Below are 26,047 nucleotides of genomic sequence, written 5' to 3'. Positions count from 1 at the left end.
TAGCATCTTTTATGTTGCAATATTTACATGTAGTACCAATACCTATGGATTTATTATTTGACTTAACATTCTTTAGTGATGACATTTTCAAAAGAATAAGTTTTTACTGTGAGTAAATAGTTCAATTTTTCTATCAGTGTAAAATGGTCTGTGAAATAAAATCAATTAATTATAAAATAAGTGATATAAATTGGTATAGGAAACATTTAACACTATATTATTTAAATGGGGAGAGAAAATGGAAGAGAATAGTAACCTTGTAATTTATCACTATATAGTGCTTACTAACTGTGTTTCACTTTTGAGTATAGGACATAAGACAGATTGTCATAAAAGAAGTGGAAGCTGTGCAAAAGAAATGTTTTGGTGGTCAGAGTCTGATAATAGTATTGAAACAGATTCCCTGATGGAACTTCTAGAATTTCATATCATAGAGACTTTAAAGATACAGTAAATCAGTTACCTGGTATACCTTAACTTTCTCTGGCTTAGAAAATTAGTTGACACTAGGATACTGATTCTGTGGTTATATTTATGAGATTGGTTTGCTCAACCAGACAGAAAACGAGGGTCTTATAAATTTAAGGTCACAAATCTGATTCTATTTCAACCTGTTAGCTATCATTTCGTCTAAGGTCAGGGACTGCACTGTATATTTCAGCCAATTAACTTGTAACTTCCACTCAAGTCATAAAACAAGATCTTGGGAGTGGTCAGGCACCTACTTATCCCACGTCTCTGAAAGGCACTTCCGTGGGGAATGGAATCTCAATGCCAAAGGAGGATACATGTGACTTTTTGAAGCTTTAGCTTGTCAGTATCATAGAAAGTCCAAACTTAGTGCATGGAGTTCTGATTCACCTACACCAAGAAAAGGGAGGAAACGTCAGTGGGTTGTTTTCTTTCATCCTTCAGAAACTTACATTGAATTATTTTGTATTTTGCTTCTTTTCCAATGTTGAATTCCTGGCCAGCAAGAAACCACTCTCAACTCTGATCACTGACAATAACACAATATTTTACTTCAAAAAACAATCAAGAAAGAAACAAATGCATTTTCCTGTATTTTTGAATAGTAGAATTGTCTTAATCATTGGCTATGAGAAAATGAAAATATAACTCATTAACTGATTAATATAAATAATAAAATATATGCTGCACTGGGTGAAAATAATGCAAAATCTCTACTTTACAAAGTTACCATAATTCAAACACCTAGATCTTTTATACTGAATGAAACAAAAAATGTGTGACAGTCTCTGCCAGGGTGTATTTGGCAGTTTCTAATCAGATAGTAAATGTGATCCATTAACAATCATTTGGGTAAATGCAGCCCTACATTGATTGTCTCATCTTATCGTTATAATAAAAACTTACCTCAGAAATGACTCACTGATTAGTAAAACTGAGTTCTCCTAAGTTATGGACTTGGAAAAATCAATAATTAGAAAGATAAATGGTTTGGGTTGCAGTGAAAAGCATGTATAATAAAATCCCCCGTAAGAGCCTGAGGCATCATCCAAATTTATAGAAGCAGCAACTAAGTATTCAAGAGACCAAGGATGGAGCGTAAGTCCAGAAACCTGGTTCAATTCTTGAAATAGCTGTCTCTTTATAATGATAAACGAGTTTTAATCTATTTGTATAAACGGAACCAAAAGAAGCATTATTTTAAGGGATATCAACTAGTAGGGGAGAAAATTATGGCATTAAATGCTCACCATCCTTCTTGTAGTCCCTCAAGATGATCTAAAAATGTGAATAAATAAACAAAAACTTGATTATAGCATATTTATTAAATATTCTTAAGGCATATTGGTTGATCTTTTATAAAGCTGTTTCCCTAAAGTAAAACTTTATAATACTCTTCTATAGAACTTGGCCTAATGTTTTATGAAGTCATATGTTAACTCAAATCACTAATTAATTAACCTCCTATATTGATATGTAATTAGTTGTCTTTTATATATTCAGTATACAGCAATCATATAAAAATTATAATGTAGTCTCAACTTATTTGGGTATTGACATTTATACCATATTTAAATGTCATTAATGACCTTCAAGTGCTCACCAATCACACACAGTCAATGTTTAGAGAAACTTACTTCCGAGAAATTCAAATGAAATGTTTTTGCTTGTGTCTCATAAACTATCAAAGAATGTAGAGTTTGATATAACTAAATAGTGCTGAGCAACCTCCTGCTTTTTTTCTCTGAAGGTTTCCTGGTCAGACTCGTGACCTCAGTTAGGGGTCCTGTGTGTTGCCTCCTCTGGATAGCCTGAAAGCAGGAATGAAAGAATCCTTTAGATCTTCACCATTAGCCTAGGAACTGGGTCAAACTTTGTCCTGACAACACAGATGTGAGAACGACAAGATATTATAACCAGTAATGTTTCTGACTTCAAATTTAGAATATTTTCCATTAATTTATAAATTCTTTTATGAGAATAATTTTAAATCATAATGCATCATGTATCATAAAATCTTCCACTGTAATGATTTCATTGGGAATCCACTCAATCAGTTATGCATGTACAAGAAACAAAGGAATGCTACTGATCATAAAAATAAATATTGAAAAAATACTTTATTTGGATATGCTTAAAATAATTATTTTATATTTAGCACCACTGATCAAAATCCATATGAAAATCGGAAACATGACCTATTATTTATCAACTCACAATGCAATTATAAATAGATTTAACTGGCATTGGGTTTAAGGATTACTTTCTAGTGTGTAACTAATTATTAGAATTTTCAGCTTACTCAGCATGTGACTTCTTCAATGATAAGCTGAAGTCCTGAAAAAAGAATAAAGACTTAAAATGACTATGCATATGATTTTTTAATTACTCTCCATGTTTATGAAGAAATAAGGAAACAATCTTAGTAATTTATGAGGCAAACTAAGGAGATGATAATGATAAAAGATCACAAATTAAAGTACTAGTAAGATAAGCAATCATTATAGGTAAACCTTTATAATATTAAAACATTTTAGAATATAAATATGTACAGAACTTTTAAAAACAGTTAAATAAAAACCTTAGCTAATCTGAAAAGGTTGTTATGACTACCAATGTTCTATTGGTTTTCAATAAATAATAACACTGCAATTCTGTAATGTTATCATAATGATCTTCCCTGCTGACTAATATAGCTGATTATAACCATTATACTCCATCAATTTTCCTTACCCAGCATATAGTTTTATTGTTTATACGCAAAACAAGAATTTGTGTTTAGAAATTTCTGTACTCTTGTATCCTACCTGACTCTTGTGAGGTGATTCTTTATTCCAAACACTTCTTTCTAATTCTAAACTTTCTTAACTGTATTCCCAGACTTTAAGCTATACCTAGACAGCCTTCATTTCCCTAATGCCGTGGGTTGGTGTTCTTGTGTTTCAGTGTCCTTCAACTATTATTGTCTCAATCTGCATTCTAACTATAAATTATGTATGCACCTTAAACACCACCTGTACAGTTATACTTCTGCATGCTGTTCCATAATTGCTAAATTACTGAACAATACAGCAGCATTCTGAATTCATGGATTTAGGATTTATGTAGTTGTTTTTAGTTTCTCATCTATCCCCAGCATAGTAGGCATCCCTCTGTTAGTTCCACTGTTGGCTTGTATTCCACACCAACAACTCTGCCACCTAATCCACAAAGCTTACTCAGTTATCTGTAGTGAAACTGCTTCTGCACCATGTTTCCCTTTGGCCCACTCTCTGTATCATGATGCATTTTTATGTTTTTAGAAATTAGATATTTAAAAAAGGAAATTTTGAAAAAATACAAATTCATTCATTACTTTTCCTCTATGTAGAGAAAAGAGTTGCTGATATATTTGCTGAGGTGGATGGCATAGTGGTTAAGGCACAGCTTGTGACAGCTGCATCTCCTTTTGGAGTTCCTGGGTTTTAGTCTCAGCTCCATTGCTGATTCCAGCTTCCTTCTGCTATGTACCATGGGAGGTAGCAGGTGATGGCTCAAGAGTTTGGGTCCCTGACATCCACCTGGGAGAACTGGCTTAAATTCCTAGCTCCTGGCTCTGACCTGGCACAATACAGACTGTTGTGAGCTTCTTTTCCTCTCCTTCTCTTTTTCACATAAACAAACAAACATTACAAAACAATATATTGGCTGACAGCTTTAATCAGGAATAGTCTGAATCCTTTCTTTGTTATTAAAAAGCTATTTTGGATTTTAAAATAGACATTCCCCACACGTGAAGACACTATCCTTTCATTTTCCAGATTATGCTGATCACACCTTCTAGTGTGTACGTAAGGCAGCATCACATCATTTACTGGCAAAATCTAAGGCCATTTCAGGTCATCTCAAATAACGTTCAATTCCTTAGGTATTCATGTCAATAATATTTATAGTTGACATTTGTGCTTTTTTAAATTAGGTTAGACACATAAGAAGAGGACATTTATTTAATTTGCCTGATATAGGTTCAAATACACCCCCTCCTAGCACACTTCAAAGAACTTAAGACATGGATTTTAAATGAATAAATAATCAAATGCATAGATTTGCATTATGGAATTTGTATGCTTAGATACAGCATTCTATTTACAAGACAGATTTCTAGTATGCATTCCCAGTGAATTTGTAGCTTAGTTTTTCTATACCTGGTAGTTGTTGCTTATGCCTTGAAAATTCCCAGGGATACAACATGCATCAGCTATGTGTTTCTACATCCTGAAATTTCTTCTAGCACTTCTGAGGAGGCACTTTGTTAATAGAGAAAAAGAAATGAATGGAGATCAGGACATATATTTTCTACTTCTCACTGTACCAATACCATAGGGACTTTGGAGAAATCATTGGACCTTGTGGTTTACAAACTCATCTATTAAGAGGATACTGTGCTTATGTCATAGTGGTTTGGCAGATTGTGCTTTCCAAAGATGGTGACAATATCTTGCATGCATTCTGCTCTTCTACAATGTGGCCATGACACTCCTTCCGTCAAGAGGTGAGGTCTATGCTGTCTCCTCTTGAATTGGATGGCCTTGAGACTCCTTATTAGTATTAAAATTGGTAAAAGTAACACTTGGTGACTTTGGGGGGCTTGTTCAGGAAAGACCATATTATTCAGATTTTGTGTTCTGAAACACTCACATGTTCAATATATTGCTTCTTTATTTGTTGGGGAAAAAGATTCTGCCTTTTTAGTCAATGACATAAATGTCTGATGAAGATATATTAGATAAGTGCCTGAATTGTTTCTGAAAATCATGCTGAAATAATATTATTATTTATAACATCATGAGCTGTCAATAGTAAAATATATATTTTAATTTGATTAGGTACAAAATACAGCATCACAGGAGTAGAACCACATGTGAAGTATAGTGAAATAAAATTTCTGAGAGTCCTAGACTGAATGCGCACAGCCTCCATTTACACACTTGTTTCAGTCCTAGCCTCAGTGAAAATTCACCAGTGGAATATCATTTTAGAATTCAATCATGTTTATTAGAAGAATCATGTAGTAAGTATGACTGAAATGATATATTCTATCACTCCCACACTCCCAAAATCTGTAATAGCCATTTGAGCTCATATACTTATTATTATCTGTTTTTCATATTGCATTGGTGTGGATACCTAGTATCTTAAGAGCTTTTAGGATGAAATATTTGTGTCATATTCATGAATAGATTCTTTATGCTTACCATGTATCTTCCCCCAGAATAGATTTTTAATAAATGTTTGATGACTGAATAAACATTTATAGGAAACAATGAATAATTAGAATGTGACTATAAAATTAAATATAATACATACTTATATTTTGCTTAAAGGCATACAAAAGTTTAAATCTGAGTTTCTCCAACTATTGTCAACTACTCTCTGCAACTGTAGCTTTAGAGCAAACATTGGCCCAACAGTGTGGGAGAATGGGCACATTTTCATAAATCAGACAGCATTTATGATAGAACCATCATAGGACAATAGATCAGAAGTGAAATAAAAAAAAAAAAACAAAACCTTGGACAGATGGCTCCGAGGGCCAGGCAGCTGCAAAATAGCCACAATGGGAAAGATAAGCACACAAGAAATAGAGAAAGTATGAATGGAGAATTGGAAAGTCACATTAAAAATAATTCTAAAAATCAAATTTCTAGGATATTTGAATAAAATGGTTAAATGATCAGTTCAACAGGAAGATGTGACTATTAAATGTATATGCACCCAATGCTGGGGCACCCATTTTAAAACGATTGTTAATGGATCTAAAAGAAGACATATGCTCCAATACAGTAATAATAATGGAGACTTCAACACCACGGTTTCATCAATGAACAAATCAACTAGACAAAAGCTCAACTAAGAAAGAGCTGTTCTACACTGTTTACAAAATGGATCTAATTGATATCTAGAAAACATTTCATCCCACTGCTGCAGAATAGATATTCTTTTTTTTTTTTTTTTTTTTTTTTTTGACAGGCAGGGTTAGACAGTGAGAGTGAGAGACAGAGAGAAAGGTTTTCCTTTTTCTGTTGGTTCACCCCCAAAGTGGCACTACGGCCGGCATACTGCACTGATCCGAAGCCAGGAGCTAGGTGCTTCTTCCTGGTCTCCCATGCGGGTTCAGGGCCCAAGCACCTGGGCCATCCTCCACTGCACTCCCAGGCCACAGCAGAGAGCTGGACCAGAAGAGGAGCAACTGGGACAGAATCCGGCACCCCAACCAGGACTAGAACGCGGGGTGCCGGCACCCCAGGCAGAGGATTAGCCTAGTGAGCCGTGGTGCCAGCCTATTTTTTTCATTAGTGGATGGAACATTCTCTAGGCTAGACCATATGCTAGGCTATAAAGCAAGTTTAGACAAATTTTTAAAAAATGCAGTCTTACCACATACCTTTTCTGACCATAATGAAATGAAGGTGGAAGTTAACAACACAAGTTAACAGAAATCTACAAAATATGCAAACACATGGGGATTGAACAACATGCAACCAAATGAACCATTGGTCATGGAAGAAATCAAAGGGAGCATCAAAAAATTCCTTGAAAAAACTGAAGATTACAACACAAACATCAAAGCCTCTGGTATACAGCAAAAGCAGTGTTAAGAGGAAGGTTTATAGCAATAACAAAGAATTGGAAAGGTATTCAATAAATGATCAAACAATTCAACTCAGGGACCTAGAAAACAAGAACAACCCAAACCCCAAATTAGTAGGAGGAAAGAAATAATTAAAGTTGAGAAGAAATAAACATAATTGAAATAAAAACATGATACAAAATACAAAAGATTAGTACAATGAAGAACTTTTTTTGAAAAAATTAAATTGATAAAATTTTGGCCCAACTAACAAAAAAATAAAATAAAATAACCAGTATGGAGTGGTGGAGAAGAACCAAATTAACAAAATCGTAGTTGAAAAAAAAGTTGCTATAACTAATACTCCAGAAATAAAAAGAATAATTAGGAATTATTACAAACAGCTATTTGTAAATGTAGAAGAAGTTGACAGAATTCTGGATACATATAATTTACCAAAATTAAATCATGGAAACATAGAAAACCTACATAGACCAAAAACCAACATGGAGGTTGAATGAACAATAAAGATCTTCCCAACAAAGAAGAACCCAGGACCAGATGGCTTCATTGCTGAATTCTATTAAACCATTAAAGAAGAACTAATCCCAATTTTTCTCAACCTATTCAAAATAATTAAAAGGGAGGGAATCCTCCCAAACTCCTAAGCATCACCTTAATTCCAAAATCAAAAAAAGGCCTTCTAATCCTTTCTCCCTCTCCATGCCTTCAGGAACTCCTAGAACCCGAATGTTGGGTTTTTTAATAGTATCCTGAAGAGTCCCGACAATATGTTTTAGATTTCTAATTTCCTCTTCTTTTCTTTGGTCTGACTGTATCCTTTCCTGTTCTCTGTCTTCTAAGTCCGATGTTCTCTCTTCTGCTTCACCCATTCTGTTTGTAAGGCTCTCTATTGTGTTTTTCATTTGATCTATTGAATTCTTCACTTCAGTCACTATCACAGTTTCCTGTTGTACTAGTTGTTTCGTTTCTGTGGGGAGCAGCCCGGACTGGACTGAGTTACTGGAATTAAGACTTATTCTATGCATCTGCTCTCCCACAATATGGCGCTGGGAGAGAAGTAAACAGCTTCCGCACAGCTGCCTCCAGTTCAACCAATAAACTGTAGGACTTGCTCCTGATTGGAGGAGAGCAGCGTACTCGGCGTGTGGGCAGCCGAGTTAGGATTGGCGGAGGAGGACTATAAAGGAGGAGAGAGACGGCATGCACCTGGAACATCTAAGGGGAACATCTAGCTGAAGGAACACCTGTGCAGCCCCCGAGACGAGCCGGCCGGCGGTGTGCCGCTCCCCTGCGGAAGTGGGGAATGTGGCCAGGGGGAACTGCCCTTCCACGGAGGTGGAAGGGATAGTAGCCAACCCGGGAAGAACCAGCAGCAAACCCGGGGAGGGCCGAGCAGACGAAAGAACAGCACAGGGTCCTGTGTTGCTCCTCCACGAAGAGGGGGAGCGACAGTTTCATTTTGATTCCTCCTTAATATTTCATTTTCACGAGAGAGATTTTCTATCTTGTCCATTAAGGATTTGTGTAGTTCCAGAATTTGTTTTTGAGAACTTCTTAATGTTCTTATCAATTTTTTGAGATCTGCTTCTTGCATTTCTTCTATGTCATCATCTTCATAATCTTGAATTGGGGTGTCTTTTTCATTTGGGGGCGTCATGGTGACTTCCTTGTTTTTATTACCTCGGTTTTTGCGTTTGTTATTTGGCATATTGGAGATATTTGGTTTCTTCATTGTGGTGCTTTTTCTTGTTATACTATGACTCTAGATTAAGTGGACTATCTGTTTTTGATGGAGCCTTAGGGCTTGAGATGGGTGTGGCCTGAGAGCTCTGTTTGGTGTGCCAAAGGTGACTCTCCCAGGTTAGGCGTGGTAAATCTCTCTCTCTCTCTTTCTTTCTTTTTTTTTTTTTTTTTTTGATTCCAAAGGGAAGTAATTCTGCACAGCTGAACGAAGTTGGAGGTAGTTAGCAGGCAAATGATATACCCACAGGAGCCAGAGATCAGAAGCTCTTTCCCAAGATCCCCACAGGGAATCTGTTCGGCCCTCAGAGTGGGCTCAGATTCTCCTTCAGCCTCCCACTGGGTTGCCAAAGTTACGGAATTGTAGCGTCTCTGGAGAGTGCTCACGTGAATTCCGTGAGTTCTCTCCCCCACCGTCTCTTTTTTCACAGTCTCAGTTCAGTAGCACCACAAATTTACTAGGTCCTAATCTCCTGTTAATTCGCCCCACCCAGAGTCAGGTTTTTCTGCTAGGCTCAGGGCTGGTGCAGACCTGAGGTCGCTCTGCTTATGATGTATGTCCAAGATGGCGCCTGCTCTTTGTCTTGCTCGCCCTTGAGAGGTGAGCGGAGAGAGAGAAACCCGTGTCCGTACTAGTCACCCTTTTTTTTTTTCTCTCTCTCTCTCTCTCTCTTCCAGTTAGCCTTGTGAACTTCCCCCCCGGGTGGTCGTTCCCTCTAGTCTCCTCTCTCCGCTTGCCTGCCGGTGTCTCGGGCTATTGAGGTTCGGCTCACCTCGCGTTCCAGCGCTGGTGTGTTGAGTCTGCCGCTGATGTCCCGAACTGTGGGCTCCCACGCTCTCCACGCAGGTCCGCTGTGAGTCACGCGTTCCGGAAGAGTTTCTTCTGCTGTTTCCTCCCCTACTCTTCCTTGAACCTGCAGTATCTCCACTTTTATTAAACTATCTCTCCCCAGACTATCAGTGTGCTCCCTTCCTATTCCGCCATCTTGCCGGAAATCAAAAAAAAAAAAAAAAAAAAAAGATAGGACAAAAAAAGGGAACTGTAGATAAATATCCTTGATGAATATATATGCTAAAATCCTCAACAAAGTACTAGCTAATTGAATTGAACAACACATCAAAATAATTATCCACTGGACTTGGGATTTATTCCAGGAATGTAGCGATGTATAATGATCTAAGTTAACTGACATCTTGTGATTTGATTGTTATTTATAACCCTTGTCGATAACCTTCAGAACAGTGGTCTAGCTACCTTGTAGAACTCTGTGTAGTGAGCCATTCAGCCTGTGATTATAAAGTAAATTGCAAATATGTTTTTGCCACTAAGGAAAGTGAAGAGGCAACTGATAGAATGGAAGAAATTATTTGGAAACTATACAACTGTTAAAGGATTAAGAACCAGAATATATAAAGAGATCAAGAAACTCCACAATAAAGCAACAACTCAGTTAAGAAATGGGCCAAGGACTTAAACAGATGTTTTTCAAAAGAGAAAATCCAAATGGCCAACAGACATATGAAAAAACATTCAGGATCAGTAGCCATCAGGGAAATGCAAATCAAAACCACAATGAGGAGTTAGAGTGGCTTTATTACAGAAATCAATAAACAGCAAATGCTGGTGAGGATGTGGGGGAAAAAGGTAACTTAATCCACTGTTGGTGGGAATGAAAACTGGTAAAACCACTATGGAAGACAGTTTGGAAACACCTCAGAAATATGAATATAGACCTACCATATGATCCAGCCATCCCACGCCTGGGAATTTACCCAAGGGAAATGAAATCAGTAAATAAAAGTGTTATCTGTGCCCCATGTTTATTGCAGCTCAATTCACAATTAGCTAAGACATTGAATCAACCTAAATGCCCATCAACTGAAGACTGGATAAAGAAATTATGGGATATATACTCTACGGAATACTACATAGTGGTAAAAAAAAATGAAATCTGGTCATTTGCAACAAAATGGATGAATCTGGAAAACATCATACTTAGCAAAATAAGTCAGTCCCTACGGGAAAAATAACATATGTTCTCCCTCATCTGTGATAACTAATAGAGAACCTAAAAGGCAATCTGTAGAAGGGAAATTGACAATTTGAAAAGCAGTGACTTGAACAGCCCTTGTCTTGACTTTCGAGGAACAGTTTTGTTTTTTTTTCTCTTCGTACTACTTTTTGTACTCTTTACTTAACATAGAGTTAATCATATGTGTTTAAATTCAATTGAAAATAGATCTCAAGGGGCTGGCGCCGTGGCTCACTTGGTTAATCCTCCACCTGGAGTGCTGGCATCCCACATGGGTGCCAGTTCTAGTCCCAGTTGCTCCTCTTCCAGTCTGGCTCTCTGCTGTGGCCCAGGAGGGCAGTGGAGGATGGCCCAAGTGCTTGGGCTCCTGCACCTGCATGGGAGACCAGAAAGAAGCACCTGGCTCCTGACTTCAGATTGACGCAGCTCCGGCCATAGTGGCCATTTGGAGAGTGAACCAATGGAAGGAAGACCTTTGTCTCTCTCTCTCACAATATGACTCTGCCTGTCAAATAAATAAAAAAAAGAAAACAGATCTCAGTAAAAAATAAAAATGCTAATAAGAGGGAGGAGGAAGTTTGTAACTGTAAAGCTGTATAGTTATTCATACATTCCTATGGACTTACTTCTAAGTGTACAGTTGAAAAACTTGCCAAGGGACCCCAAGTCCCATTAAGCTGGGTGGTAAAATGCCATCTTATGTGTTAAAGTGATCATATAAATAAGATCAAGGGTCTGGTAGTAATAATAGAATTAAAAAGGAGAGAATGTTCCAACATGGGAAGCAGTCCACACAGCAGACTCATAGAAGAGGTCCTTAAGGCATTCTGGTCTGGCTGAAAAGCCCATGAGAGCTTTTCGGGCATGGAAAGCCCAGACAGACACCGTGGCAAAAAAAAAAAAAAAAAAAAAAAAAAAAAAAAAAAAAGGCCCTACCTAGGTCCTACATGAATGATCTCTGTGAGTGAGACCCCATTGGAAAGAAGCGGCCTTCAAAGAAGGATGTACTTTTCTCTGAAAAGGGATGAGAGAACTTCCACTTTGCTTATGGCCTTGTCCAAATACTGATGGAGTTTGTGTACCCAGAAGGCTTCCATAGCCTAGGCAGCTCATGTCAAGAGCCTCAGGTGGTCACTGATGTTATACATAAGAGTGTTAATTGTTAAATTAACAACAGGAGTCACTGTGCACTAACTCCCCATGCAGGACGTCTGTCCTCAATGAGTTGTGTTATAAGAGTTAACTGTAAAACTTGTTCTCAAACAGGTTTGTGTATATGTATGTGTGTGTGTGCAAGGTATTGAAACCTTTACTTGGTATGGAGTTAGTCTTCTGTGTACAAAGTTAATAGGAAATGAATCTTACTTGAGAATCAGACTAGGAAGGGGAGAGGGAGGAGGAGGGGGATTGGGAGTAGGAGTGGGAGGGTGGCTATGGGTGGGAAGAATCACTATATTCCTAAAGTTATACTTATGAAATTTGTACTCCTTAAGTAACAGGTTTCTTTGGGGTAAAAAGCATCTTATTGCAAAATATTAAAGGAAAAAAGAAAGGAAGGAAAGAGGAGTATCATTGTATTTTTGGAATCTTATCTGTAATTCATTAAATCTGTTCGTTATTTATAAATACTGTAATTAACATTAAAATTAATACTTCCTTATTTTATTCAAGAAATACAAAATTCATACATCTCATATATACAAATTTAGGAACATAGTGATTCTTCCAATCCTACTCTCCCTCCTGCCCATACTCTCTCATCCTTCTTCCTCCTCCCTCTCCTGTTCCCATTCTTACTTTTTACCAAGATCTATTTTCAGTTAACTTTATACTCGTAAGATTAATGCTACACTAAGTAAAGAGCTCAACAAATAGTATGAAAAAAAAAGAAAACAAAAACACTGTTTCTAAACACTCAAGACAATGGCTCTTCAAAATCATTACATCTCAAAGTGTCAATTTCACTCCTAAAGATTACCTTTTAGGTACTCTATTAGTTACCACAGATCAGAGAGAACATATAGTATTTGTCTTTTGGGGACTGGCTTATTTCACTTTTATAATGGTTTCCAGTTGTATCCATTTTGTTGTGAAAGACAGTATTTCATTTTTTTTCCTGCTGTGCAGTATTCCATAGTGTTCATATACCATAATTTCTTTATCCAGTCTTCAGTTGATGGACAGTTGTGTTGATTCCATATCATAGCTATTGTGAATTAAGCTGCAATAAACATGACTACAAACAAAAAGACTTAACAAAATATAAAAATCATACAGTAACATGCAGATATTATAGAAGTTCAACAAGAAATCATAGAAATGCAATTAATGGTCATTAAAATACAAAAAAAAGAGGGTAAGCTCTAGGTCTTACATAAAAGATACTGAGGAATTCATCCACAAAGTAGGCAAAAAATAAAAATTTTTGAGAGATGCAATAGGAATCTAACAAAAAGAGACTAAAGAGAATTTCATTCATTCTTGAAAGTATTATTAAATACCTAATATGTGCCAGGAACCATTCTAAATATTTGATATAGCAGTGAAAAAACTGACCAAAGATTCTTACTAGACTTAATTAGTAGGACTGATAGTGATTGCCTTTTTTAAATATTTATTTGTTTATTTGAAAGGCAGAGTTACAGAGAATGATGGAGAGACAGAGAGATCTGCCATCTGCTGGTTGACTCCCCCAAATGGCCAGGAAGCCAGGCCCCAAGAGCTTCTTCAGGTCTCCCACATGAGTGAAGGGGTCCAAGCCCTTGGGCTATTTTCCACTGCTTTCCCAGGTCTTAGCAGGGATATGGATCAGAAGTAGAGCAGCCAGGATTCAAATGAGCACCCATATGGGATGCCAGCGCTAAAGGCAGCAGCTTAACCTACCATGCCACAGTGTTGGCCCCATAATGATTGATTTTTTAAAAATGTTGAAGCTATCCTCAATTTATATAAACCAAACCACAAAACATGATCAGTATGCATTCTTTGCATTTGTTATATATGTATATATATATATATTATAACTGGATTCATTTAATAATATTTTTGAAGAATTTTTGTATTTTGTAAATTCTGTTACATGGATTTGTTGCCTTCATAAAGCCAGTTGGTAAGTGTTCTCATTCTATTTGAAGGAAGTTTGTATAGTTTGGGCCACTTGGGAGGCCTGCCTAGGTTTGGGTTCTGACTCCTTTCCTGATTCCAGTTTCTGGCTAATGCATACCTTAAGATAAAGCAGGTGGTAGTAGTCGAATGTCTGCCACCCATGTGGGAAACCTAGATTGAGTTCCTATTTGCCAGGTTTGGCCTAGAACAGCCTTGGCCATTGTATGCATTTGAAGGCTTGAACCAATGAATGGGACCTGTCTGTTTTCTGGATTTCTAATAAATAAATATAAATGACAGAGTTGTGTAGGATTGGTGGTGTTTCTTAAATATTTGATAAAATTTACTACTAAAATTACTTGAACCTATAGTTTTTCTTTTTTTAATGAGAACTATTTAACTGAAAGTGTATATACAATAGACACGAAGCTACTGAGATTTTATGGTTTATTTTCTCAGTTTTGTACACTTTATGTTTCAAACAATTTGTCCACTTCACCTCTGTTGTAGAATTTTTTGGCATGTGTTGGCTCCGTTAATATTGTGCCATAGGCCCCTGAGACACTGTTCATTATTTTTCGATATTTTTGTTTTTTTCTCTTCATATTCATGTTCCTTTCTTCAGTCTTCCTTCAGTCATTCTAAGTATTATATCTATACTATTAGTAAATTAACTTCAGATACTGTATTTTTCCGTTATGTAATTTCCATTTGCTCTTTTTTATAGTTTCCATTTCTCTACTGAAACTTTTATGTGACATATTTTCTTTATGTCTTTGAACATAATTACCATAGCTGATTTAGACTCCTCATTTGCTAACTCCTCTGAGTCATCTTGGGTCTTTAATACATTGGCTATTTTTTTTCTTGGGTCATATTTTTCTTTTCTTTGTGTGTTGAGTTACTTTAGATGGTCTCTCTTGGCTTTGCTAATAACAGACTGTAGATAATGTGAACTTAAGAACCCCACGTCACTGAGGACACTGCCCATACTGTAAAGAGGCACACAGTCTGTTCCATAGGTCCAGCATGACTTTTCAACAAATTAACTGTGACCCAGGAAACAGTTGCTGTACAGGAAGGAGTATGTTTTATGTCTTAAGGGCACTATAGGGAAAATGATTACTTACCACATTGTCCGAATAATTAACACCACAAATGTTTTCCTCTCCCTGTGTATAGGTAAATAGGAATGTAGGTATGTAATGTACCCCCTTAATCAATAACTATGTCTGTAACAATTACCATGTTTTCTTATTTGGTGTGATTGACAAGCATGGCATAAATTTGTCTTGCTTAAACTTGACTCAATACATTTACTCACTCTACAAGAAGATACAAAATCTGTAACCAAAGTCATGTTTGTGAAGCAGCCAATTCAGAAGGCTTCCAGGCTCAAATCCTCACTTTGACTTTCTGAATAAACTCTTTAATTCTCCAACTGGACTCTGATTATGTCATCAGTCAGCAATGCACAGAATTCTCTTTTTCTTTCCTAAGAGGGCAGATTGATTTGTTTTAGCAAGTATTTGATTGGATGAACTCAAATTGCAAAGTGTATCTCCTCTGGAATGGCCAAAAATCCAAATTTTAATTCAGTTCTAACTGGGTTGCAGCTGGGTAGCTTGGACTCTGCCCTATGCATGCCTGATTCAGGTGTCAGCCAGATATTTGGGCAGAGTTTATATACATATGGGAAGTCTTTTACTTGGTGTGTTTCTCTTTTATTGGATGGTCACCCCCACCATCTTTTAGAAGATATATTTGTCCTAAATCCTATCTAGTGGCTCCTTAATGAGACAACATGATAGCATTTCTTTCCCATCCTCATCTTACAAAATTGGGCTTACCCTTGAAAAAAAAGCCAAAAACTTCACAACATATCCTAAGTCATTTCCTTCTTTGATGTGTTCAATGTACATTCTCTATATGCCTAATTGTTTTTTTGGTTTGGTTTGTTGGTATTCAGTTGTTTTTGGTTTTTCTTTTGCAGTGTAGTGCCTTTGGATCAATTTTCTTTATTTCTTCTTTTTCTAAGTTTTGCTATTTTGGTACAAGTTATTTACCATACTGAAAGCAGAATTTCCAGCATGTATGCTTGGTTTTGTTTTCTCACTGAACTCCCAAATTAACCAGATGAGTTATCTACATGGATAGCCAAATAGTGTGCCTGAAATAGTTCTCCTTTAGACCGAATTTTTTCATTGTGAAAGGTCATGGTTTTCAAAAGGCCCTTTTTAAAATAACTGTGCCATTTTACCAATACTATGTAAATTTCAATGTTTTTGTACAAAAGAAAAAATTCTTTTATCAGAGGATTAAACTTTACTGCTATGATTCAGTTGCTAAAGAAAATAAATTACTAATTTGGTACATGCTCAACTGGACTTTCCCCAAATGGTAGAGTTAGAAACGTACCAGGGGATTCCAATTCAATCCCATCAAGGTGGCATGTACCAATGCCATCTCACTAGTCCAAGTGATCAATTTCAGGTCACAGTTGATCATAGTGATAGGACTAAGAGTCAAACGGATCACATATACAAGACTAGAGTTTAGAAATTTTTAAAATTACATTTATCCCATCTTTTAAGTTATGGAGTGTCTGCAAATATTAACTGATAGAATAAAAAAAGGGAGAGAACGATCCAACATGGGAAGCAGGATACACAGCAGACTCATAGAATGGCAGATGTCCTAAACAGCACTCTGGCCTCAGAATCAGCCCTTAAAGCATTCAGATATGGCTGAAGAGCCCATGCGAGTATTTTAGGCATGGAAAGCCAAGACACTCTGGTAAAAGCAAACAAACAAAACAAACAAACAAACAAAAACCACCTAAATAAAAGATCTCTGTGAGTGAGATCCCAGTGGAAAGAATGGGCCATCAAAGAAAGAGGTACCTTTCTCTGAAGGGAGGAGAGAACTTCCACTTTGACTATGACCTTGTCTAAATATGATCAAAGTCAGTGAACTCAAAAGTCTTCCATAGCTTTGGCAACTCATTGAGAAGAACCTAGGGTGATTACTGGTGCCATAAACAAGAGTGTCAAATTGATAAGTCAACAACAGGAGTCACTGTGTACTTAACTCCTCATGTAGGATCTCTGTCCTTAATGTGTTGTCCAATGTGAATTAATGCTATAACTAGTACTGAAACAGTATTTTACACTTCATGTTCTGTGTGGGTGCAAACTGTTGAAATCTTTACTTAATATATGCTAAATCGATCTTCTGTATATAAAGATAATTGAAAATGAATCTTGATGTGAATGGAATGGGAGAGCGAGCGGGAGATGGGAGGGTTGCAGATGGGAGGGAAGTTATGGGGGGGGGGGGAAGCCATTGTAATCCATAAGCTCTACTTTGGAAATTTTTATTTACTAAATAAAAGTTAAAAAAAAGAAAAAAAGAAAATACTAAACATTTATAGTAATGATTTTTGCACTGATTACTGGGGCAATAATACCATTTATACAGAAAGCAGGTATAATCTCCATAACTTAAAAGATGGGATAAATGTAATTTTTAAAAATTTCTAAACTAAGTTTGTGTTTCATCATAAACTTCTGCAAGCCAGTGAAAGATAATCTCAATTCAGTGCCATCTCTTTCTTCTTCTCAAAGATTTTTCCCACATTCTAGTGGGTGTATAGTTGCCAATGGGGAGAGAATAATTTAGTTCATGGTTCATCTGACTACACTGCATCCGCTAAAAGTCCATCATTTCACTGTGTTTTTGTCATCTGTGCATGGTTTTCTTCTCATCCTAAGGACCCTTTTAAATCATATTCTGTCTTAGCTAACTTTCAAGATCCTCTGCAGAGCTTAGTTCTTTGTTCTTGTGTTCACAGGTCTGCTGGCATGTTTCCTGTTTCCTGGGGCTACTCTCTGGGACTCTGAATAACTCTCTCCTTCACCCCATCCCCCGCAACCTCAGTGACACATGTACCCTTACACATTCAGTGTTAGATTTCAGAAATTCTCCTTTCTCAATATCCCTTTCTCAGCAATTCCTAACATCTACGCACTCATCACTCTGGATTCCCATCCTCTCCTAAAGAAGGAGTTATTTTCTAGTTGGATAGCTAAGAAAGCTTTGCTAATATAACAAATCTATACTCTAAACCCTTCAAGATTTACATTTTGAAACTCAAAATCTTTACTTTTGAAAAGATGGGAGAGTCAAAATCTAGCTTGAAAGGATGAAGGTATTAAGGTAGATAGGAACTGGGTTGGAGAGGTGGAGAACAGCAATTGATATTTTAGAATACCATCTTACTGTATGCATTTGCTTTTAATACACTTGTTTGTGTTCAGATAGAATTAATAACATTTGACAAAGCTAGTTTTAAATGTTTATAATATTTTAATTTTTTATCAAGTTGAAAATCAAAGTAAGCATATGGTCAAGGGTTTAATAATTTATATTTTGTTTTCTTATGTATACTTGCTATGCTGAAGAACATGATTCATGAGAGATCTCAAAGTATTTTAATGGAGCCAATGAAAAAAATGTTGACAACAGAAACTATCTGCCTAAGTGATAGGCCGATTCATGAGACAGGCATCTCTGCAAGTAAACAGTTTTATTTTGTTATTAATAAAATAGCACATTTATATAGTTCCATTTATTCTCTTTTAGGCATCTAGTTCAGTGTCTAAATATTAGTAACTTACATATTTAATTATTAATTAGGAAGGCTAAAAATTTACCATTATTATTTTCCTATAATTCTTCATTTTTCTAACCACTTTATAATTTTAAGAATTACCTTTATTTTTAAACATATTTTATTTATTTATTTGAGAGGCAGAGCTACATTCAGAGAGAGGGAGAGATGGAAAGATCTTCCATCCACTAGTTCACTCCCCAAATGGTTGCAATGGCTGGAACTAGGCCAATCTAAAGCCAGGAGCCAGAAGCTTCTTCTGGGTCTCCCATGTGGGTGCAGGGGCTTTCCCAGGATGCTGCTTTCCCAGGCCATAAGCAAGGAGTTGGATAGAAGAGGCGCAGCCAGAGCATGAACCAAAGCCCACAGGAATGCAGGCACTGCAGGAAGAGGCTTAGCCTAGGATGCCACAGTGCCAGCAAGACTTGCCCTTATTTAGTGCAGCATCCTCTATATTTAATGAAAGAAAGACTTTTCCTCAAACAATAATTACCATGAGGAAATATAATGTACCAAGGAAGCAAGAGGAAATTTCAGCAATGAGGAGAGGTAAATCAGAACTTTTGGAGTCAATTTCTTTAATGATTTTTTTGTTTGAAAATGTGCCATTTTTGGAAAGTCTCATGAATTACCTGTTGAACTTGTACAATACATCAGATTAAACTATGACGTACGTTAGACCTCTAGAATTTATCCACCTTACAACTAAAAGTTTGTTCTTGATTGAATGGTTCAGTGAGGGCACAGGTGCAGTAGCCTTGCATATGCATAAATTTCACATTTGCATTTCAAGTCCTTGAGTTACTATCCTCCCCAGTGAATTTTAATTACTTATTATTTATGTCTTTGCCTGCTTAGTATTGTTTGCAAAATTTGCAGTCAATTGTTCATATCATTCTGTGTGTGAATGTGGGGCTATGTAATGATGAATTCATTTATGTTCTGAGTCAATGATTAAAGCATATGTTTTTATATCAACTTTGCAATTTCAGGATGCTTTTCCATATATGGGAGAATCTGCTTTATTTTATAGCATCATATTACAAACTAACCTTGGCTGTTATACCTCAAGGTCTCAGGTGTTGAGTCATTAGTGGCTACGGAATAGATTAGAATTACCTTGCAGCTGCACAACTACAAACAAAGTATAATCCATGATCTTTCAGGCTTAACATCAGCATATGGACAACTCCCCAGCACTTGCCTGGAAAGACAGTTAATTTGGGAATTTTGAGTTAAATTCCCTTCGGATGACCTCTCCAAATGATTTTTAACTTCTAAAATGCAAATAGGAAAACATTAAAATAAGTAGTACTAAGATGTTTCTGCCAACATCTTTGAAGATTTGTCATTTAATAAATAATTGAATTTCAACATATTCAATTTCTAATGACATACATTTGGAGAATATTTAGTTCACTGATATCCTGGATGTAATTAAACAAGTAACAAACTTATCTATGACAATTGATCAAAATTATTGAGTATACGTAAAATTAAGCACCAGATAGCATCTGTTAGAATTATAAATAAGAAAATAAGTTGCAGAACATTTAAGCTACAGAAATGTGTGCGACTGCCTGGTCTAATGAACCATCCTTCTATTCGTCCTGCTAAAACCCTTTCCCTTCCTATACTTTCATTAAATCCCTTAAATCTGTGCTCTTCTCAATAGCCAAATTGATCATGGGAAAATCAGATGGAATCTCCTGTACAAAATTGTCAGAGAAATATTCAACACACCTGAAAAAAATGTATCTCCCTGACCTCCGAGTGTGGTCATGTTTACATCTACCTCTCAGACCTCATCTCCTCTCTCCTCTGATACCCCAACAAGCGCCTTTCTCCATTGCTTGCTAATCCTTTGGCCTAGCATAATCCCACCTCCCCCTTCACCCCTGTGGATCTTCTAATGGCTTTTTTCTCTCAAATTGACTATATGTTTTACAAGAACATTTGAGCAGAAAGCGGAAAGTTCTCATATAATCCCTGTTCCTATTAACATAACATTAGGCAGCATGCCCTATTAACCCATCTTGTATTACTGTGGTACATTTATTGTAGTTGTGATTGCATTATTAACTAAAGCCCATAGCCTTCAATGGGGTTCACTTTTTGTGGTATATAGTACGATGTGTTTTAACGAATAGATAACATCATGTAGCCATCATTGTTCTACCATATCACTGCCCTAAAATTCGCATGTTCTACCTATTCATCCCATCCTCTCTCGTGCATGTTTGGCAACCATTGATCTTTTAACTTTCTCTGTATTTTCACCTTTTCCAAAAGGTCATATAGTTTGAGTCATACAGTATATAGCTTCACAGACTGTCTTCTTTCACTCAGCAATGTCCATTTAATGTTTCATGACTATATTGTCCATTTCTTCTCAGCACTGAATAATCTTTCACTTTGTGACCATTTTGTAATCCATTCATCTGTTGAACATTTTGGTTGGTTCCATGTTTTGACAATTATGAAAGTGATTGCTATAAACATATAGTCTGTGTGTAGGTTTTGGTGTGTATATCACTTTCTAACTCCTTTGGGCACTACTGAGAATCCTGTAATGACAGCATGTTGAGTTTTGTAAGAAACTGTCATGCTATCATCCAAAGTGGCTGTACCATTTTGCATTTCCACCCGCAAGGAGTGGGACATGCTGATGGCCCAGCATCCTCGCCAGCATTTACTGTTTCCCATGTTGTGGACGGCAGCCATTCTAGTAGATGTATGGTGGAATCCCACTGTTGTTGTATTTTGTGTTTCCTGAGGACATGATAGTGAGGATGCATTTCTTAGGTTTGTCATCTGTGTATCTTTTTGGTGGCATGTCTATGCAGTTCTTTTCCCCATTTTCAGTTTTTTTTTTTCCTTGTTTAATTTTCAGAGTTGTTTCTATGTTTTTTTATAAAGTACCTTATCTGGTACATGTTTTGAAAATGCTTTTTTTTTTTTTCCCTTTGGCTTACCTGTTTTATTCCCAACGTGGTTTTCAGTTTTTAAATTTAAGTTTAATGAAATCCAACCCTGTCATTTCTTTTCTTTCATGTATCATCTTGTATCTAAAATACTCAAAGTCACGTGGGTTCTTTCCTATGCTATTTTCCAGAGGATTTATAGTTTTTTATTTTATGTTTTGTTCAGTGATATATTTTGAATTAATTTTTGTGAATTCTAGTGCCTTCTTATAGCTCACCATCCTCGGCTCTATTCTGATTTCAATATTACCCCATTCAAATGGGCCTTTCCTGATCATTCTACTGAAATAGTGCCTCCCAGCAAGCCATTGTTTATTCCAGTATGTTTTCTTTTCCCCTAAAATTATTGTTTTCTAAAACTGGTCCTCTATTTGCATCCTTCCTTTTTCTTTGTCTAGAGTGTATGTTCCACAGTAAGAAAGACAGCCTATCTTATCTATTGTACTTTTCCTCAGTATCTAACATGGTACTCTGTATTTATTCTGTACTCGGCAAATCTTTACTGAATAAATGAAAGAACAAAAATATTCTTAACAAAACTTTCAAACACATACTGATAGATGATAAAGTTTTTGACTATGAGTGTCTTTATAAGAAAACAGAAAATTCACAAGAATTAAAAAAAAATGAAAGAGGAAGCAAGAGTAGAAAAAAGCACTGTGTATAACTATTTGATTCATTCTGCCTATAACATCTAATAAGCCCAGTGGTATTTAGAATGGGAACACAAGAAGAATGTGAATTTTAGGAAAATTAAGTAATTTGCATGGAATTTGCAGGGAGTCCCTGGTGTATTGTCAGTAGAGTTTATACTTGAAGAAGATCTGTCTAATCATTTTACAGTCAGTGAAACACCCAAATCGATTCAATCTCCTTTCCACAAAATACAAATTATCTTCAGCCAATTTTAGTTGAGTTTCTATTAAGCAAATAATGGAAACGAATAAATCTGTAATCTGGGTTCACATAAATGAAAATTATCCTATTTATCTCTTACAAAGGAAAATAATCACACAGTGCAATCTAATCTATAGCTTCTACTGACTCTTAGAACAAACCAAAAGCCAAAGGAGTCTTTATATTTGACATCTAGGCTGCTATGGGTCACTATATAAAGCATCTGTACATATTTGCCTGTCATAGACAATGGATGAGTAGTTTGTTTTAAACTATCATCCTTATCATCAGTGTATTAATGTAAGGGTATTACTGTATTAATATATCAATTTCATCAAGGTATTAGCATACTCAGTGGGAAAAAGTAATCATTTGTCACATTAATCTGCCTACTTATTTTTATAGGACAATCTAAAAATGGAAAACCTTCAATCATTTTAGATACTTCTCAGTCTGATTATCATTCTGTGTATGTTTATTCATATCAGAGAAATGAAGAAAAGTATCTTTCTGTTATTTGATAAAGCACATTAGAATCAATAATATTCATTGGGCGAACTAGCGTATGTCTAAAATGGCTCAAATCGCTGCAGCAGTTACCAAGAAATCTGTGACACAGTTTCTGTGGTAGGAATTTATTATTAGGAGCAGGCATATAGCCTAGTGGTAAAAATGCCTGCCTCTCATAGCAAAGTCCTGAGGCTTGATACCAGGTTCTGGCTCCTGACTCCAGCTTCCTACTAATGCAGACTCCGAGAAGAAGCAGTGGTGGTTCAAGTGGTCCCTAACACCCATGTGGAATACCTAGATTGTGTAAGTGGTCCCTGCCACCCACTTACCTAGATTGTGTTTCTGTCTCCTAGCTTCTTTGTGGGCATTTGGAAAATGATCCGGAACATGGGAGCCTTCTCTCGCTGTCTGTAACTCTCTACCTCTGAAATAAATTGGAAAATAAAGGAAAGTTTACATATATTTTGAGGAATAAAAATCAGGTATTTAAAAAATTATAATGAAAACAATAAAAATAGCTATCAAGGCCAGTGCCACGGCTCAATAGGCTAATCCTCCGCCTGCGGCGCCGGCACACCAGGTTCTAGTCCTGGTTGGGGCTCCGGATTCTGTTCCGGTTGTTCCTCTTCCAGTCCAGCTCTCTGCTGCGACCCAGGAGTGCAGTGGAGGATGGCCCAAGTGCTTGGATCCTGCACCCTATGGGAGACCAGGAGAGGCACTTGGCTCCTGGCTTCGGATCAGTGCGGTGTGCCAGCCACAGCGTGCTGGCCTCAACGGCCATTGGGGGGTGAACCAATGGCAAAGGAAGACCTTTCTCTCTGTCTCTCTCTCTCACTGTCCACTTTGCCTGTCAAAAAAAAAAAAAAAAAAAAAGATGAAGAGTATAAACTCTTAAAAATTGCATTTAGTAAGGATTTTCAAGATTTTTCATTTATATAAAGAAATTGAGGGATGCTGTAAATACAACCACCAGCAGTTTACATTTTCAGTTAGCTATCTTCTGGCAACAATTTGGAAAGTTTATAAAAGTGCAATTTAAATTTGAATTATAGTGATGGACATTTGTGTTCTCAGGGCTAGCTTGTACTATACTGATATTATTATACATATTTTCAGTGTAAACTGAAAATGAAAATCCTAAGTTAGCATATCATAATCAATGGAACTGCCTAATATAGCCCTTGTGAAGAGAAATGATATTTAAAGTTCTGTATTATAAGACATTATAAAAGTAATGAACACATATCACCCAGCCTAATCACATCTATATAGTATGGTAATTGATTTCCGCTAAAGGTCATTTCCTTTTGATCTTTGGACATACATGCCTGTTCTTTGTATGATGTGTATAGTCACTCATGTTTGTGTATTGCTTAAATAAATCACATTATTACTTACTTCATTAGTTAAATGTCTATATTTCCCAGAGCATACATGTTTTAACTTACTGTAGAAAATTTATTGGTTCAATTTTACAAAACTATCTCAATCTACTCTACACCAAATGACATTGTCTATTTCTAATCTACTTACCGGGGACAGGGGATGAAGTTTGATAAAGCTTATGTCACATAGCTTACAGAGGAGAGTCTCCCAAGTTACTTCACAAGAATACTTTCATTCAGGAGAAATAACCACAACACAGAGAAAGTCTGTGAGATGAATTTATCATATACAATTAAGCTGAAAACCAAAGGCCCAAAGAATGAGTGCTGAATCATGGAGGATCTCCTATGTTCTAGTTACTTTAAATTAAGCTTATCCTAAAACTTTCACTTAAGGGAAATTTTTCCTAATGAAGATCTCATAATGAATGAATTACAGAGATAGAATTTGAAAGGAAAAAAAGAAAAGGTTTGAATCTCAAGTCCCCTAATTCCCACGTTTAGTTTCACAGCTTGTCTCTCCCCATTGGACTTTAAACTCCTTTAAAATGGGAATTCTACATGCTCACTTTTGTGTCCCCGCTCTCCCTAGATAGAATAGCATGCACTCAAAAATGTATTGAATTGAAAAACTTCCCAATATATTCTGCTTATCTACATAAATATTCAGTTGGCAAATTGGACATGAAATAGCGGTGTTATTGAACATTGGCTGCATCTTAACAGCCGCTCTATTAATTCCATTTGCATAGTCTTTGTTCAAGTATTTTACAGTTCAAAGCTTTCCTTTGGACCATAATTCAAACATATTGAAAAAGTAAAATGAAGTCCTTCATGGGTATTTTTTTAATTTCATCAGAGAAAATGTGATATTAAGCCTATTGGCTGGTAAAATGAAAGAAGTATCATGCGATCTGAGTTTTCTTTCTGAATGCCAACATGAGTGTTCTCTCACTTTCTACCTAACATTAGAATTATTAAATCAAACGCCTATATAATAAACCTCCATTAAACGGCTATCTGAAAGGCAGAGTCACAGAGAGAGAAGGAAAGACAGAGGACATGTCCTCCATCCGCTAGTTCACTCCCCAAATGGCAGCAATGACCAGGGCTAGACCAGGTCTAAGCTGTGAGCCAGAAGCCTCCCCCAGATCTCCCGCATGGATGCAGGGGCCCAAGCACCTGGGCCATCCTCTGCTGTCCTCCCAGGCACATCAGCAAGGAACTGTATCATAAATGGAGCATCTGGGACTTGAATCAGTGCCCATATAGGATGTTAGTGCCACAGACCATGGTCCAACCCACTGTGCCAAAATGCCATTCCCTATTTCTAATTTTAAGAAATATCCATATTGTTTTTTATAATGGTTGCACTAATTTACATTCCACCAACAGTATATAGTAGCTCCCCTTTATCTACATCCTCACCAGAACTTATTACTTCCTTTTCTATCTCCTTAGTGAAATTTTCATTCATCCCATCCATTGATTTTTTCCTTTCTTTTAGCTGCCTATCTACATTCTCTTGCATCACATTGAGTTTCCTTACAACCACTATTTTGAATTTTGTTTCTGCCATTTCATATATGTCCTTCAGATCAGGATCTTTTTCTGGA

At 36.5% G+C, this 26,047-nt stretch overlaps 1 protein-coding gene and 1 long non-coding RNA gene across 2 annotated transcripts in view; both read left to right on the top strand.

The window, feature by feature from the left end:
• The window catches only part of SPAG16 (sperm associated antigen 16), a 1,190,570-nt gene that overhangs the window by 1,033,009 nt on the left and 131,514 nt on the right, over positions 1 to 26,047 (top strand). The gene's annotated exons all lie outside the window — the stretch shown is intronic.
• On the top strand, positions 873 to 11,409 carry LOC138849158 (uncharacterized). Its single transcript, XR_011387570.1, has 2 exons — positions 873 to 7,779; positions 9,867 to 11,409. It is a non-coding gene; the product is annotated as an uncharacterized lncRNA (long non-coding RNA).

This window comes from Oryctolagus cuniculus, chromosome 3, assembly GCF_964237555.1.
Source record: "Oryctolagus cuniculus chromosome 3, mOryCun1.1, whole genome shotgun sequence".
NCBI classification, from domain to species: domain Eukaryota; kingdom Metazoa; phylum Chordata; class Mammalia; order Lagomorpha; family Leporidae; genus Oryctolagus; species Oryctolagus cuniculus.
Note: the sequence above shows the minus strand (reverse complement) of the source record. Positions and strands in the feature narration are given on the sequence as shown.